This window comes from Ovis aries, chromosome 17 (genome assembly GCF_016772045.2).
Source record: "Ovis aries strain OAR_USU_Benz2616 breed Rambouillet chromosome 17, ARS-UI_Ramb_v3.0, whole genome shotgun sequence".
Classification (NCBI taxonomy): domain Eukaryota; kingdom Metazoa; phylum Chordata; class Mammalia; order Artiodactyla; family Bovidae; genus Ovis; species Ovis aries.
Genome location: NC_056070.1, coordinates 53008238 through 53020807, shown reverse-complemented (window position 1 = coordinate 53020807; position 12570 = coordinate 53008238). Strand labels below are relative to the sequence as shown.

General features: G+C 40.5%; 1 protein-coding gene across 1 annotated transcript in view; it reads right to left on the bottom strand.

Moving 5' to 3' along the window:
• CLIP1 (CAP-Gly domain containing linker protein 1) overlaps nucleotides 1-12570 on the bottom strand; it is a 144523-nt gene that overhangs the window by 129250 nt on the left and 2703 nt on the right. The window lies entirely within an intron of this gene.

Below are 12570 nucleotides of genomic sequence, written 5' to 3'. Positions count from 1 at the left end.
GCAAATGAAGATGATGTTCAAGTTGTACTGTTCAAGAGGAAAAGGTACAATCTCTTCCCAACAGACACCTTTTACTTTCCAGCTACTCATGTCTGTTAAAAGCTGCATTAGAGGGACTCTCTGGCAGTCCTGTGATTAAGACATTACCTACCAATGCACGGGGTGTGGGCTCAGTCCCTAGATGGGGAACTAAGATCCCACATTCCTCCAGACCAAAAAATCCAAAACATAAAACAGAAATGATATTGTAACAAATTCAATAAAGACTTTAAAAATGGTCCACATCAAAAAGAAAATCTTAAAAAGAAAAACTGCATTAGAAAACTACCTCCCAAGAAAACCAGCCAGTTATAGTTTCCATGTCTTCCAGCTATAAATACAACCAGCATAAGAACAAACCATAATGCCCTGCTTTAGATCTCTGCCTCTGAATAGCACAGGCTAATTACTTGCTATAGTACTGTGTCCTTGTGAGAACAGGAGGTATAGTATTATTATCCCCATTTCACAGATTAAAGAACTGAGACCATGTAAGTTAAAAGCTCAAGGCTACTGGAGTAACTGAAGGCTGAAATTCAAAGAGTTCATAGGCCTTCCTCTAAAATTGATGACTATGCTTTTTAGCAGACTCTTGGCAACTGTCAGGTTGAGCCAGGTGAAATTTCTGGCAATCTTTTCCTGTGTTAGTAGCTTAGTCGTATCTGACTCTTTGCAACCCCATGACCTGCCAGACTCTGTCCATGGAATTCTCCAGGCAAGAATACTGGAATGGGTTGCCATTCCTTCTCCAAATCTTTCCCTGTAGCCAGTCAATATATCTTCCTGTGTGGATTACTGCTTTATATGTTACCATTATTCCGTTGGATTGTCTTTAATTTTTTAATTTGATTACAGAGGTTCTTTATATATTCTGGATATATATGTTTGTATATAGGTATATATATATTCTTTCCCCAATCTGTGGTCTATTTTTTTTCAGTTTTTGAAAATGCTGCTTTTCTTTTTTTTAATAATTTATTTATATTAGTTACAGCATGAGGGTTCTTATTAAGTTGATAAAAAAGTAATTGCGGTTTCAGACCATAACTTTTAAATCATTATAACTAGGCTCAAACACATTTTTATTAATCAAAATAGGAACCATTACAATCAATATATTTTTGCCAACAAGAAATAAGTTTGTTTATTTCTGTGGCATAAAAATCCGTGCTTCAGGATTCGATAAACTCTTGGAAAGCTGCTTTCCAAGACCAAATGTCTGCATCCTGCTGGTTGTGGAAGTTATTTTTCCTGCTAAAAGTTGTCAAGATGCTTGAAGAAGTGGTAGTCTGTCGGCGAGAGGTCTGCCAAGTATGGCAGATGAGGCAAAAGTTGTAGCACAATTTGTTCAACTTTTGAAGTGTTGGTTGCAGTTCAACGTTGTTGTGGAGAAAAATTGGGCTATTCTGTTGACCAATGCTGGCTGCAGGCATTGCAGTTTTGGTGCATCTCATTGATTTGCTGAGCATACTTCTCAGATGTAATGGTTTTGCTGGGATTCAGAATACTGTAGTGGATCAGACAGGCAGGAGACCACCAAGCAGTGATTGTGACCTTTTTTTGGTGCAAGTTTGGCTTTGGGAAGTGCTTTGGAGCTTCTTCTCGGTCCAGCCACTGAGTTGGTCATTGCTGGTTTTCATATAAAACCCACTTTTCACCACACATCACAATTCAATCAAGAAATGGTTCACTGTTGCATAGAATAAGAGAAGATGACACTTCAAAGTGCTGATTTTTTTGATTTGTGGTCAGCTCATGAGGCACCCACTTATCAAGCCTTTTTACCTTTCCAATTTGCTTCAAATGCCACATGACCCTACATAGAATGGTCAATATTGAGTTATTTTTTTTCTCATGTAGTTGTAAGAGGATCAGCTTTGAAGATTGCTCTCAGCTGGTTGTTGTCAACTTCCAATGGCCAGCCACTACCCTCCTCATCTTCAAAGCTCTCGTCTCCTTTGCAAAACTTCTTGAACCACCACTGCACTGTTCATTCATTAGCAGTTCCTGGGCCAAATGTGTCGTTGATGTTGCAAGTTGTCTCCACTGCTTTATGACCCATTTTGAACTCAAAAAAATTGCTCAAATTTGCTTTTTGTCTAACATCATTCATATAGTCTAAAATAAACAGTAAGTAATAAGTCATTAGCAAAAAATAAAGTGAGAAATGCACATTAAAATGATACATAACATAACCACATTTATTTAAGTATGTATTCCAATATCAAACATCAAAGTTCAACAGTGCAAAACCGCAATTACTTTTGCACCAACCTAACCGTTGGAGCGTGTGAAATCTAGTTTCCTGATCAGGGATAGAACCCGGGACCCCTACTTTGGGAGCATGGAGTCTTAGCCATGGGACCACCTAGGGAAGTCCCTGAAAATGCTGCTTTTCAATGAACAAATGTTTTTAAAACTCTTGTTCACAAAGTATTCTACTATGCTCATGCTTAGTCACTCACTTGTGTCCTACTCTTTGTGACCCCATGAACTGTAGCCTGTCATCTCCAGGGAATCTTCCCGACCCAGGGATCAAACCTGGGTATCCTGCATTGCAGGCAGATTCTCTATTGTCTGAGCCAGGAAGCTATATTTTCTTATAAAAAAAAAAATTTAAGGGCTTCCCTGATGGTTCAGTGGTAAAGAATCTGCTTGCCAATGCAGGAGACATGGGTTGGATCCCTGACCCAGGTGAACCACATACCTTGGAGCAACGAAGCCTGTGTGCCACAGCTGCTGAGCCTTCGCTCTGGAGCCTGGGAGCCACAAACACTAAGGCCATGTGCCACAATTACCGAGCCCCCGGGAGCCTGTGCTCTGCAGCGAGAGGCCACTGCAATGAGAAGCCCTCGCACCAGAACTAGAGAGTAGCCCCCACGCACTGCAACTAGAGAAAAAAATTTGCACAGCAACTAAGACCCCGTGCAGCCAAAAATAAATAAATGAATTTAAGTTTTGCTTTTCACACTAAGACTTTATTCTCCTGGGATAGATTTTTGGGTATGATGTGAGGCAGCAAATCAAAATTGTTTAATCTTATTAATAATATAAAATCATATACATATAACTTAGTTAATGTTTATGGGTACTATATAAAAGTTAACATACATTACATAATACATGTTATATATATTAACCTACATATAAATATATATTAACATGCATATATAGTCACACATACTATTTAGCTAACGCATATATTTGGGAGATGACTCTCTTTCCATGTCAGAAGATGCAGAATTCCTCATTTTTTTCAATTATTACAGGATCATGAGGGTGCTATGATTTAATGAGACTCCTATCAATAGATGTTTAGGTTATTTTTAGTATTTGCTACTACATTCACTGCTTCATTAAACAATCTTGTACATTGTGTATTTTGTATTATGGACATATATTTGTAGGATTAATTCTTAGATTATAACTATTTAATCTAAAGTATATACATTTAAATTTCATTTTTAGGTTGCCCTCCAAAAAAGAATGAATCAATTTACAGCTCCACCAGCAATGTCTGAGAATGTCTGTGCCCCCATACTTGAACCTTTTCTGAATGCAAAATCAATATTACTCCATCAAAGACAGGCCATCAAAACTACCTGGAAATCACTGTGCATAGCTTCCTGTCAGATAAAGCTATTTGAGTCCCTGGTGAAATTCCCAAAGCTAAAAGAAGATAAGGGGGCTTAAATCTGCAGTGGCCAGTCAGATGCAGAGGTTCCTATTCTGTTCAAAATTCTTACATTGTAACAGCGATGATTTCAGCACCTAGTCTAACTCAGCCTAGCTCAAACAATAATTAAATCTGTTTGCAAAACAGGAATTGTGGAGCAGGGTTGAATTTCAGGTCTGGTTGATGTAGCAACTCAACTTTTTCAAGAACCCACAAACTTTTATTTTTCCCTGCCTTTGGCAGAGTCTCTTCCTAAGGCTGGTGGTAAGATGGTTACCAGAGCAATGGATAATACACATTTCCTTATTCATGTTTACATGTGGCTTTCTAAGCACGCACACACACACACACACACACATCCTCTGGCTTGCCTCTGCTTGCCTCTAACATACATCTGTCCATTCTGGACACACCACAATCAGGGTAAATTGAGTATTGCATTCACCATATGTCCTACACTGCTTTGGTTTTCAAAGGCTATGCTGGAGACTATTAGATGCCTGCCTCCACCAACTGGGGGGAAAAAAAAACTTCCTTTTTTCTGCACCTGAATTTTCCAGCACGTGGATATACAGAATGAAGGCTGTTTCTAAATGTGGCCCTGAGACTAAGTCTGGCCAAGCTGAAGTAACATGTGCAACATCTGGGAAGTGTCCTTAAAGGTAGAAGGCAAACCCTTCCCTTTCTTTTTTCCTTCCTGCTGACTGGAATACAGATGTGATGGATGGAGCTGGCATTGTTATGTTGACACCAAGGAGGAAAACCACTTGTTGTAACTAACAGAGCACCAAGAAAAGAGGGTCCTGTGTCCCTGATAATGGAGGTACAGAAGCATGCTAATTAGCTAATTGGGCATTATGAATCTCATGAGATCACCCTAAGAAAGTACTAGGAACTGAATGGCTTAAACAACTGTCATTGTCTCACATTGCTAGAGGAGGAAGTCAGCGAGGTTACTTCCTTCTGGGCACTCCAAGGGAAAACCTGTCCCATGCCTCTCTCCTGCTTCTGGTATTTGCTGGCATTACTTGGCTTGTAGGTGCATCATTCCAGTCTCTACCTCCATCTCCACCTAGAAGATGTGTCTCTTTGTGTCCAAATTTTCCTCTTTAAGGACATCAGTCAGATTGTATGAAACTCTCACCCTCCTCCAGAATGACCTCATCTTAACTAAATATAACTGCAACAACCCTATTTCCAGATAAGGTCACCTTCTGAGCTCCTGGATCACATTCAACTAGGTAATGCCAGTGGTAACATCTTCAAATAGAAGCTAAACTGACTAATTCTGGTACTAGCTGTCTTCCTCAGGAACATAGCCTAGCACCTCTAAGCTGATATCTAAGAACCAAGTCTAATCATCAAAGTCATTAATTTCAATAAGCATCCCTTTCACTGTATTATAGCTTCAAGAAATATAATCTTTTCTCGAAGTTACTCTTGGATTTCTCACCTCTATTTGACTAAAGTCTAATGCATTTTGATTAAACGGCAGCATTCTCGGCCACTCTGAACTTTCAGTCATACTTCATGGTCATCTTCTGATGTTTATCGTGTCCTGCCACATCGAGTAGTTAATCATTGCTTTCTCTTTTCTCCCAGGACTAGAGGCCTTATTCCCCTCTGCATAAAGATGTCTCAGAAGGGACTACCCTGGCGGTCCAGAGGTTAAGACTTTGCCTTCCAGTGCAGGGGATGTGGGTCTGATCCCTGGTCGGGGAGCTTACATCCCACATGCCTCACAGCCAAAACATAAAACAGAAGCAATATTGTAACAAATTCAATAAAGATTGTTTAAAAGGTTCACATCAACAAAATATTTTTAAAAAAGGAAAAAAGACGTCTCAGAAAAGTATAATGCATAGGGTAGGTGCCACACAAATATTTATGCCATATACTATCTTTTTCATTTCAACAGGATTTAATTTGTGTCAACTTGAAATTTTATCAATATAATGTCTCATGTCAATCATGTGACACAAAATATATGAGTTTAAACTTGGATGTGATATTTTGGGCCAATCCTAAGACAAACAATTCCTTGAGTAATCTATTTTTGCTAGCCAAATGGATAAGGGTAGAGTGTTTTCAAAATTCAGTGTACTAAAATTAGTGTGGCTTGTTAGCATTACCATTTGACATTGTTATCCCAGGGGTTTCTGATTTTAAACACTATCTTATTCCACTTAATTTTTTTCCTATTCTGGAAGTTACTTGTTTTTAATCTCAATTTCCAAAACAGGTGAGGTTCAAAACCATTTTAAAGCATATTATCTTTCTAGATAGATTACTTTCTAGACAGAACAGATTGCGCTAAGTGTTAATGTGATACATGAGAATTTTCAGTTAAAGAACTGAAGTGACTTACAATACTTTGCTTGAAATATATATGGTAGTAGATTTTCAAAAATAGCCACTTTTATGGATCATCTTCTCAAGATGTGGAATTTTTTTACCTTTTAAAAATATTTTGGCCACATGGCATATGGAATCTTAGTTCCTAGATCAGGGATTGAACCCACAACCCCCTACAGTGGAAGTGCAGAGTCTTAACCACTGGACTGCCACGGAAGTCCCAAGAGGTGGGGTTTTTTTTTTCCCATCCTTTGAATCTGAGCTGGTCTTTTCAACTTGCAGTAGAATTTGGTAAAAGTGACATTGTATGAACATCACAGTGTAGGCTCAAGAGACCTTGCAGCATCTGCTTCTGCCTTCCTGGAATGCTTCTGCTATAAGTAAATGAACTCATTCCAGACAACTGAATGGAAAGAGGGGTCTAGCTGACAACAAACCCCAAGTGCCCAGCAATGGAAGTAAAGTATCTCGGGCCCTCTGTCTCCAGTCAAGCTACCAACTGAATGCAGCACCTGAATGAACTTCATTGAGATGAGCAGAACCACCCACTCAACCTACAGAATCATGAGCAATAATGAAATGCGAATGTTTTAAGTCGCTCAGTTTTGAGATCATGTTACACAGCAATAGGTCGCTTCAGTCATGTCCGACTCTGTGCAACCCCATGGACGGCAGCCTGCCAGGCTCCCCGTCCCCAGGGTTCTCCAGGCAAGAACACTGGAGTGGGTTGCCATTTCCTTCTCCAAGGTAACTGATACACAGTCTTTAATATGACATTACTAAATTATTAGCCAAGTCTCAGTTTTACATATCAACAAAAGTCAGAGTTAGATGTAAAATGCCCAGAAAGCAGATGCTGGAGATAAAATTGGCAAAAGTTAAAGAATGTGTTATTATTTATTAATTCATTTATTTATTTTTGGCTGCACTGCATGGCTGTGGGATCTTAGTTTCCCAATCAGGGATTGAATCTGGGCCGCCACAGTGAAAGCACTAAGTCCTAACCATGGGACTGCCAGAGAATGCCTGAAAGTTAAGAATTTAAATTCAACTAAATTGGATAATAATTACATAACATTTATAAATAAATTTTATTTTGGGGGGCTCCAAAATCACTGCAGGTGGTGACTGCAGCCATGAAATTAAAAGATGCTTGCTCCTTGGAAGAAAAGTTATGAACAATCTTGAGTGAGTGAAGTTGCTCAAGTCGTGTCCGACTCTTTGCGACCCCATGGACTGACTGTAGCCTACCAGGCTCCTCTCTCCATGGGATTCTGTAGGCAAGAGTACTGGAGTGGGTTGCCATTTCCTTCTCCAGGGGATCTTCCCGACCCAGGGATTGAACCCAGGTCTCCCACATTCCAGGCAGACACTTTAACCTCTGAGCCACCAGGGAAGCCCTACAATCTAGATAGCATATTAAAAAGCAGAAACATGACTTTGCCAACAAAAGTCTGTCTAGTCAAAGCTATGGTTTTTCCAGTAGCTATGTATGGATGTGAGAGTTGGACTATAAAGAAAGCTGAGCGCCGAAGAACTGATGCTTTTGAACTGTGGTGCTGGAGAAGACTCTTGAGAATTCCTTGGACTGCAAGGAGATCCAACCAGTCCGTCCTAAAGGAAGTCAGTCCTGAATACTCACTGGAAGGACTGATGCTGAAGCTGAAAAACCAATACTTTGGCCACCTGATTTGAAGAACTGACTCATTGGAAAAGACCCTGATGCTGGGAAAGATTGAAGGCGGGAGGAGAAGGGGATGACAGAGGATGAAATGGTTGGATGGCATCACCAACTCAATGGACATGAGCTTGAGTAAACTCCAGGAGTTGGTGATGGACAGGCGTGCTACAGTCCATGGGGTTGCAGAGAGTTGGGCATGACTGAGCGACTGAACTGAACTGAACTGACTGTGCCCTTTGGCACATGTATATGAGATCATAGAATGGAATATATCATTGCCCTTAAGGTTTATAATGAGATAACTTTCTCCATAATTGTTCAATAATAATGAATAACTTCCTTAATAACTCAGAAAAATGAAAGATGAAAGTTTTTTAAAAATAACTGTTTAAGGACGCAAGTTCTTAGACAATTGGATTACTATCCACAGACTCATTTATCTTCATTGTATTTTAAAAATCAATATAACATAAAGAGAAAGTTATACACCAATATTTTTGATAAATATAGATATAAAATTCTCAACCAAACAGTAGCAAATTGAATCCATCAGTATATAAAAAGGATTATACATTATGTTCAAGTGAGATTTATCCCAACAATGTAAAGTTGGCTTAACATCTGAAAATCAGTTAATGGGATACACTGTATCAATAGTGAAAGCCACTCAGTCATGTATGACTCTTTGTGGCCCCATGAACTATACAGTCCATGGAATTCTCTAGGCCAGAACACTGGAGTGGGTAGCCTTTCCCTTCTCCAGGGGATCTTCCCAACCCAGGGAGTGAACCCAGGTCTCCCGCACTGCAGGCAGATTCTTTACCAGCTGAGCCACAAGGGAAGCCCTGTATCAACAGAATGAAAGACAAAAACCACTGGATAGGGGCTTGCATGATGCTCAGTGGTGAAAAATCCTCCTGCCAACGCAGGAGACACAGATTCAATCCTTGGTCTGGGAAGATCCCACATGCCTCAGAGCAAATGAGCCCACGCACCATGACTACTGAGCCTGGGCTCCAGAGCCCAGGAGCTGAAACCACTGAAGTCCACACGCCCTAGGGCCTGTGCTCCATCCACAAGTGAAACCACCACAATGAGAAGCTGGCGCACCGCAACTAGAGAATAGCCCCCGCTCGCAGCAACCAGAGAAAGGGCCACACAGCAACGAAGACCTCGCACAGCCCCAAAATTAAATAATAAATACAATTTTAAAAAAGAAAGGTTTTAGAAAAAACAACACATGATAATCTCCATGCAGATAAGGTATTTGACAAACTTCAATACTGCTTCACGAGAAAAGGCTAAATGAACTAGGAAATCAACATGACCTATCCCATTGTAACTGAGGACTGTTCAATAGATCATGTTCTGTGCCTCCAGTTTTTCACTTTTGTGAAATACACTTGGCTACAACTTCTCCTTGAGAGCACAATATGATCTACCTACCTATGATTTGCCTACACACCCAACATTCATCCGAGAGTGAATCATTCACACAAAGCATGTTAAACATGAGGGCAATTTTGCTCAGAATGAAGAATGAGTTTAGAAAATTGCTTTGGTTCCTCAGAAATGAAATGCAGTTCATGGTGAAGGAAGCCTAAGTGAGGACAAAACCCAGAAATACATTAAGATGGGAGGGATCTTAGAGATCTTACCTTGTGCGTGAATACACTTCTCTGCCAAGATGCCAGCCCGTCTTTGAAAGGTAATAAACAAGTATGATATTCCAACTTCCAAATCTAGTCACTTAACCAACAAGGATTTATTGAGCATTTACTAATGCGCCAGGCACTGTTCTAGGTGCTTGGGACATATCACTGGACAAAAAGATTTCTGAGTCTCTGGAACTTAAATTCTAGTAGGGGACAAAAGTCAATAAACAATAACCCAACTAATTTGATAATATGTTAGAGAGTGAAAAATCCTTACAGAGAAGAGGAAATCAATATTGGAAGTAATTGGGTGTGTGCATGTGTGTGGAGGTTTATTTTTCAAAAATATTTATTTATTTGGCTGTGCTGCGTCTTAGTTGTGGCATGTGGGAATCTTCATTGCAGCATGCAGAATCTTTCAGTTATGGCATATGAATTCTTAGTTGCAGTATGTGGGATCTAGTTCCCTGACCAGGGATCAAACCTGAGCCCCTTGCATTGAGATTGCAGTGTCTTAGCCACTGGACTGCCAGGGCAGTTCCAGGTGTGTGGACTTTTAAATTGGTGGTCGGGCTGGTCTCAGTGAGATGAAATTTAAGCAGAGTTGAAGGAGCTGAGGGACCTTAGCCAACTGGATTTCAGGGAAAAAGCAGTCATGGAAGAGACAGTCAGAACAAAAGCCCTAAGGCAGGCCCTAGACGCCCTTCCTCTCTGATTGCTCTAATGTGAGGTTCTTAACTGTGAGTCACCACAACTGCAGGATAGAATTCAGGGAAACTGTTTCCTTCAATTATGAAGGTTGGCAACCCTTTCTGCTCCTACCAACGCCTGCTGACTGTCCTAATCTTTGATTCTCTAAATTATGAAACCACATTATGTCATGAAAATACATTGTTTCACCCACTCTAACACAGTAGAGCCTCAGGATTCCTCTGTATATTCTCATATAAAAGCATTAAAGCAGGATAAATAACAAGGTCCTACGGTATAGCACAGGTTTCCCAAGTAGCTCAGCTGTTAAGAATCCGCCTGCCGATGCAGGAGACTCGGGTTCGATTCCTGGGTCAGGAAGATCCCCTGGAGAAGGAAATGACAACCCACTCCAGTGTTCTTGCCTCGGGAATCCCACAGACAAAGGAACCTGCTGGGCTACAAGTCCAAGGGGTCACAAAGAGTCAGACACAACTTAGCAACTAAACAACAATAATACTGTATAGCACAGGGAACTATATACAATGTCCTGTGGTAAACCATAATGGAAAACGTGAAAAAGAATTATATATGTACAACTGAGTCACTTCGTTGTATAACAGCAATTAAATACAACACTGTTAATCAACTATGCTTCATTAATATTTTAAAAAAAATCAACAAAGACAACCAAATGGAGATGTTGCTTATTAAATAACTGAAAAAAATATTCTAGAATTCAAGAGGATTTTAGCAGCTAGTCATGTAGATTTGAAAATCATTTGTACCTAGATGGTATTGAAAGCCATGGGGTTGAATGAGATCACAGAGGTTTGCAACAAGCAACTGTGCTAACCCTTTCTTTTGTTCACTGGATGTTATTGCCTGTTGTTAATTAAATTCCCAATGTTAAAAAATATCAACAGAAAATTCAAAAGTGCACAACCAAAGCAAAAAACAAAACCCCCCAAAAAAACAATCCCAAATTTCCACCACCACCAATACCAAACATTAAAGTAAACTGGAGCAATACAAGAAGCAGAACTGTAACTGGTCTAGAGTCAAAGATCAGGACAGGCATGGAAAGCACGAGGTAGGAACAGAAGGACACTTGTTAGAAGGCCGTGAGAAATTTGCCCCAGGTCTAATCCCACAACCTGTCCTAATTCTGTTTCATTTGTCATTCTTGCTTATGACTCATGAACTAGCTGCTGGCATGATGTCACCCCTCTGGAGGAGCAATCTCAGCTGTCTACTGTGACAGAACGCTGAGTCAGGGTTAGACCCTTGCTTTTTCAGTAATTCTTCATATTACAAAAATCCCAAATGTGGCCAGATTGTTGAATTTTATTTTATTTTAAAAAATGCACTTCCAGGAAATTCCCTGGTGGTCCAGCGGTTAAGAGCTCATCTTGAAATGCAGGGGACACGGGTTTGACCCCTGGCTGGGGGGACATAAGATCCCATGTGCTTCAGGGCAGCAAAGCCTGTGCACCATACTAGAGAGAAACCTGAGCACTGCAACTAAGACCCAATGCTGGAATAAATAAATAAATAAAAATATTTTTTAAAAAATGCACTCCTGATAAACAGAATCTCCCCTTTACCATAGATATAATAAAATAATTAGGTTCATAACATTTTTTTCTTTCCCCCAGCCTGATCTGTTTCTCTGGTTGGTTGGGTTTTAAGATATTTTGAGTCTTTTTTTTAAAATTTAATCCTATGTAAAAATAATGCAATAAAATGAAAGACAATGTCATTGTCTTTTCAGCTTATTCCAAAAGAAAATCCAAAAGAGAGGGATATAGTAGGGTAGAGTAGACCAAATCTAGACAGCAATTAGTCAAATCTACATGAAAATAAACCTGGAGAATTGCATAGAGGGTAGTCTTACTAATCACACAATTTAAATAGTAGGGATGGCCTTCCCTGGTGGTCCAGTGGTTAAGAATCCACCCGCCAATGCGGGGGACTAGGATTCCCACTTGTCTCAGGCAACTAAGCCTGTGCACTGCCACCACTGAAGCCCGTGCAGCCCAGAGCGCATGCTCCTCAACAAGGAAAGCCATCACTGGAAGTCCACGCACCGCAGCTGGACATGGAGCCCCCGCTTGCCACGACTAGAGAAGGTCTGTGCTCAGCAATGAAGACCCAGCACAGCCAAAAATAAATAGGTATTTAACAAATAAATACACAAATCCCATGGGTGGAGGAGCCTGGTAGGCTGCAGTCCATGGGGGGCTAAGAGTCGGACACGACTGAGCGACTTCCCTTTCCCTTTTTACTTTCATGCACTGGAGAAGGAAATGGCAACCCACTCCAGTGTTCTTGCCTGGAGAATCCCAGGGACGGGGGAGCCTGAGGGGCTGCGGTCTATGGGATCCCACAGAGTCGGACACGACTGAAGCGACTTAGCAGCAGCAGCAGCGGAAGGGAAGTAATTTTTCAATAACAGCTTCAGTCAATAGCTA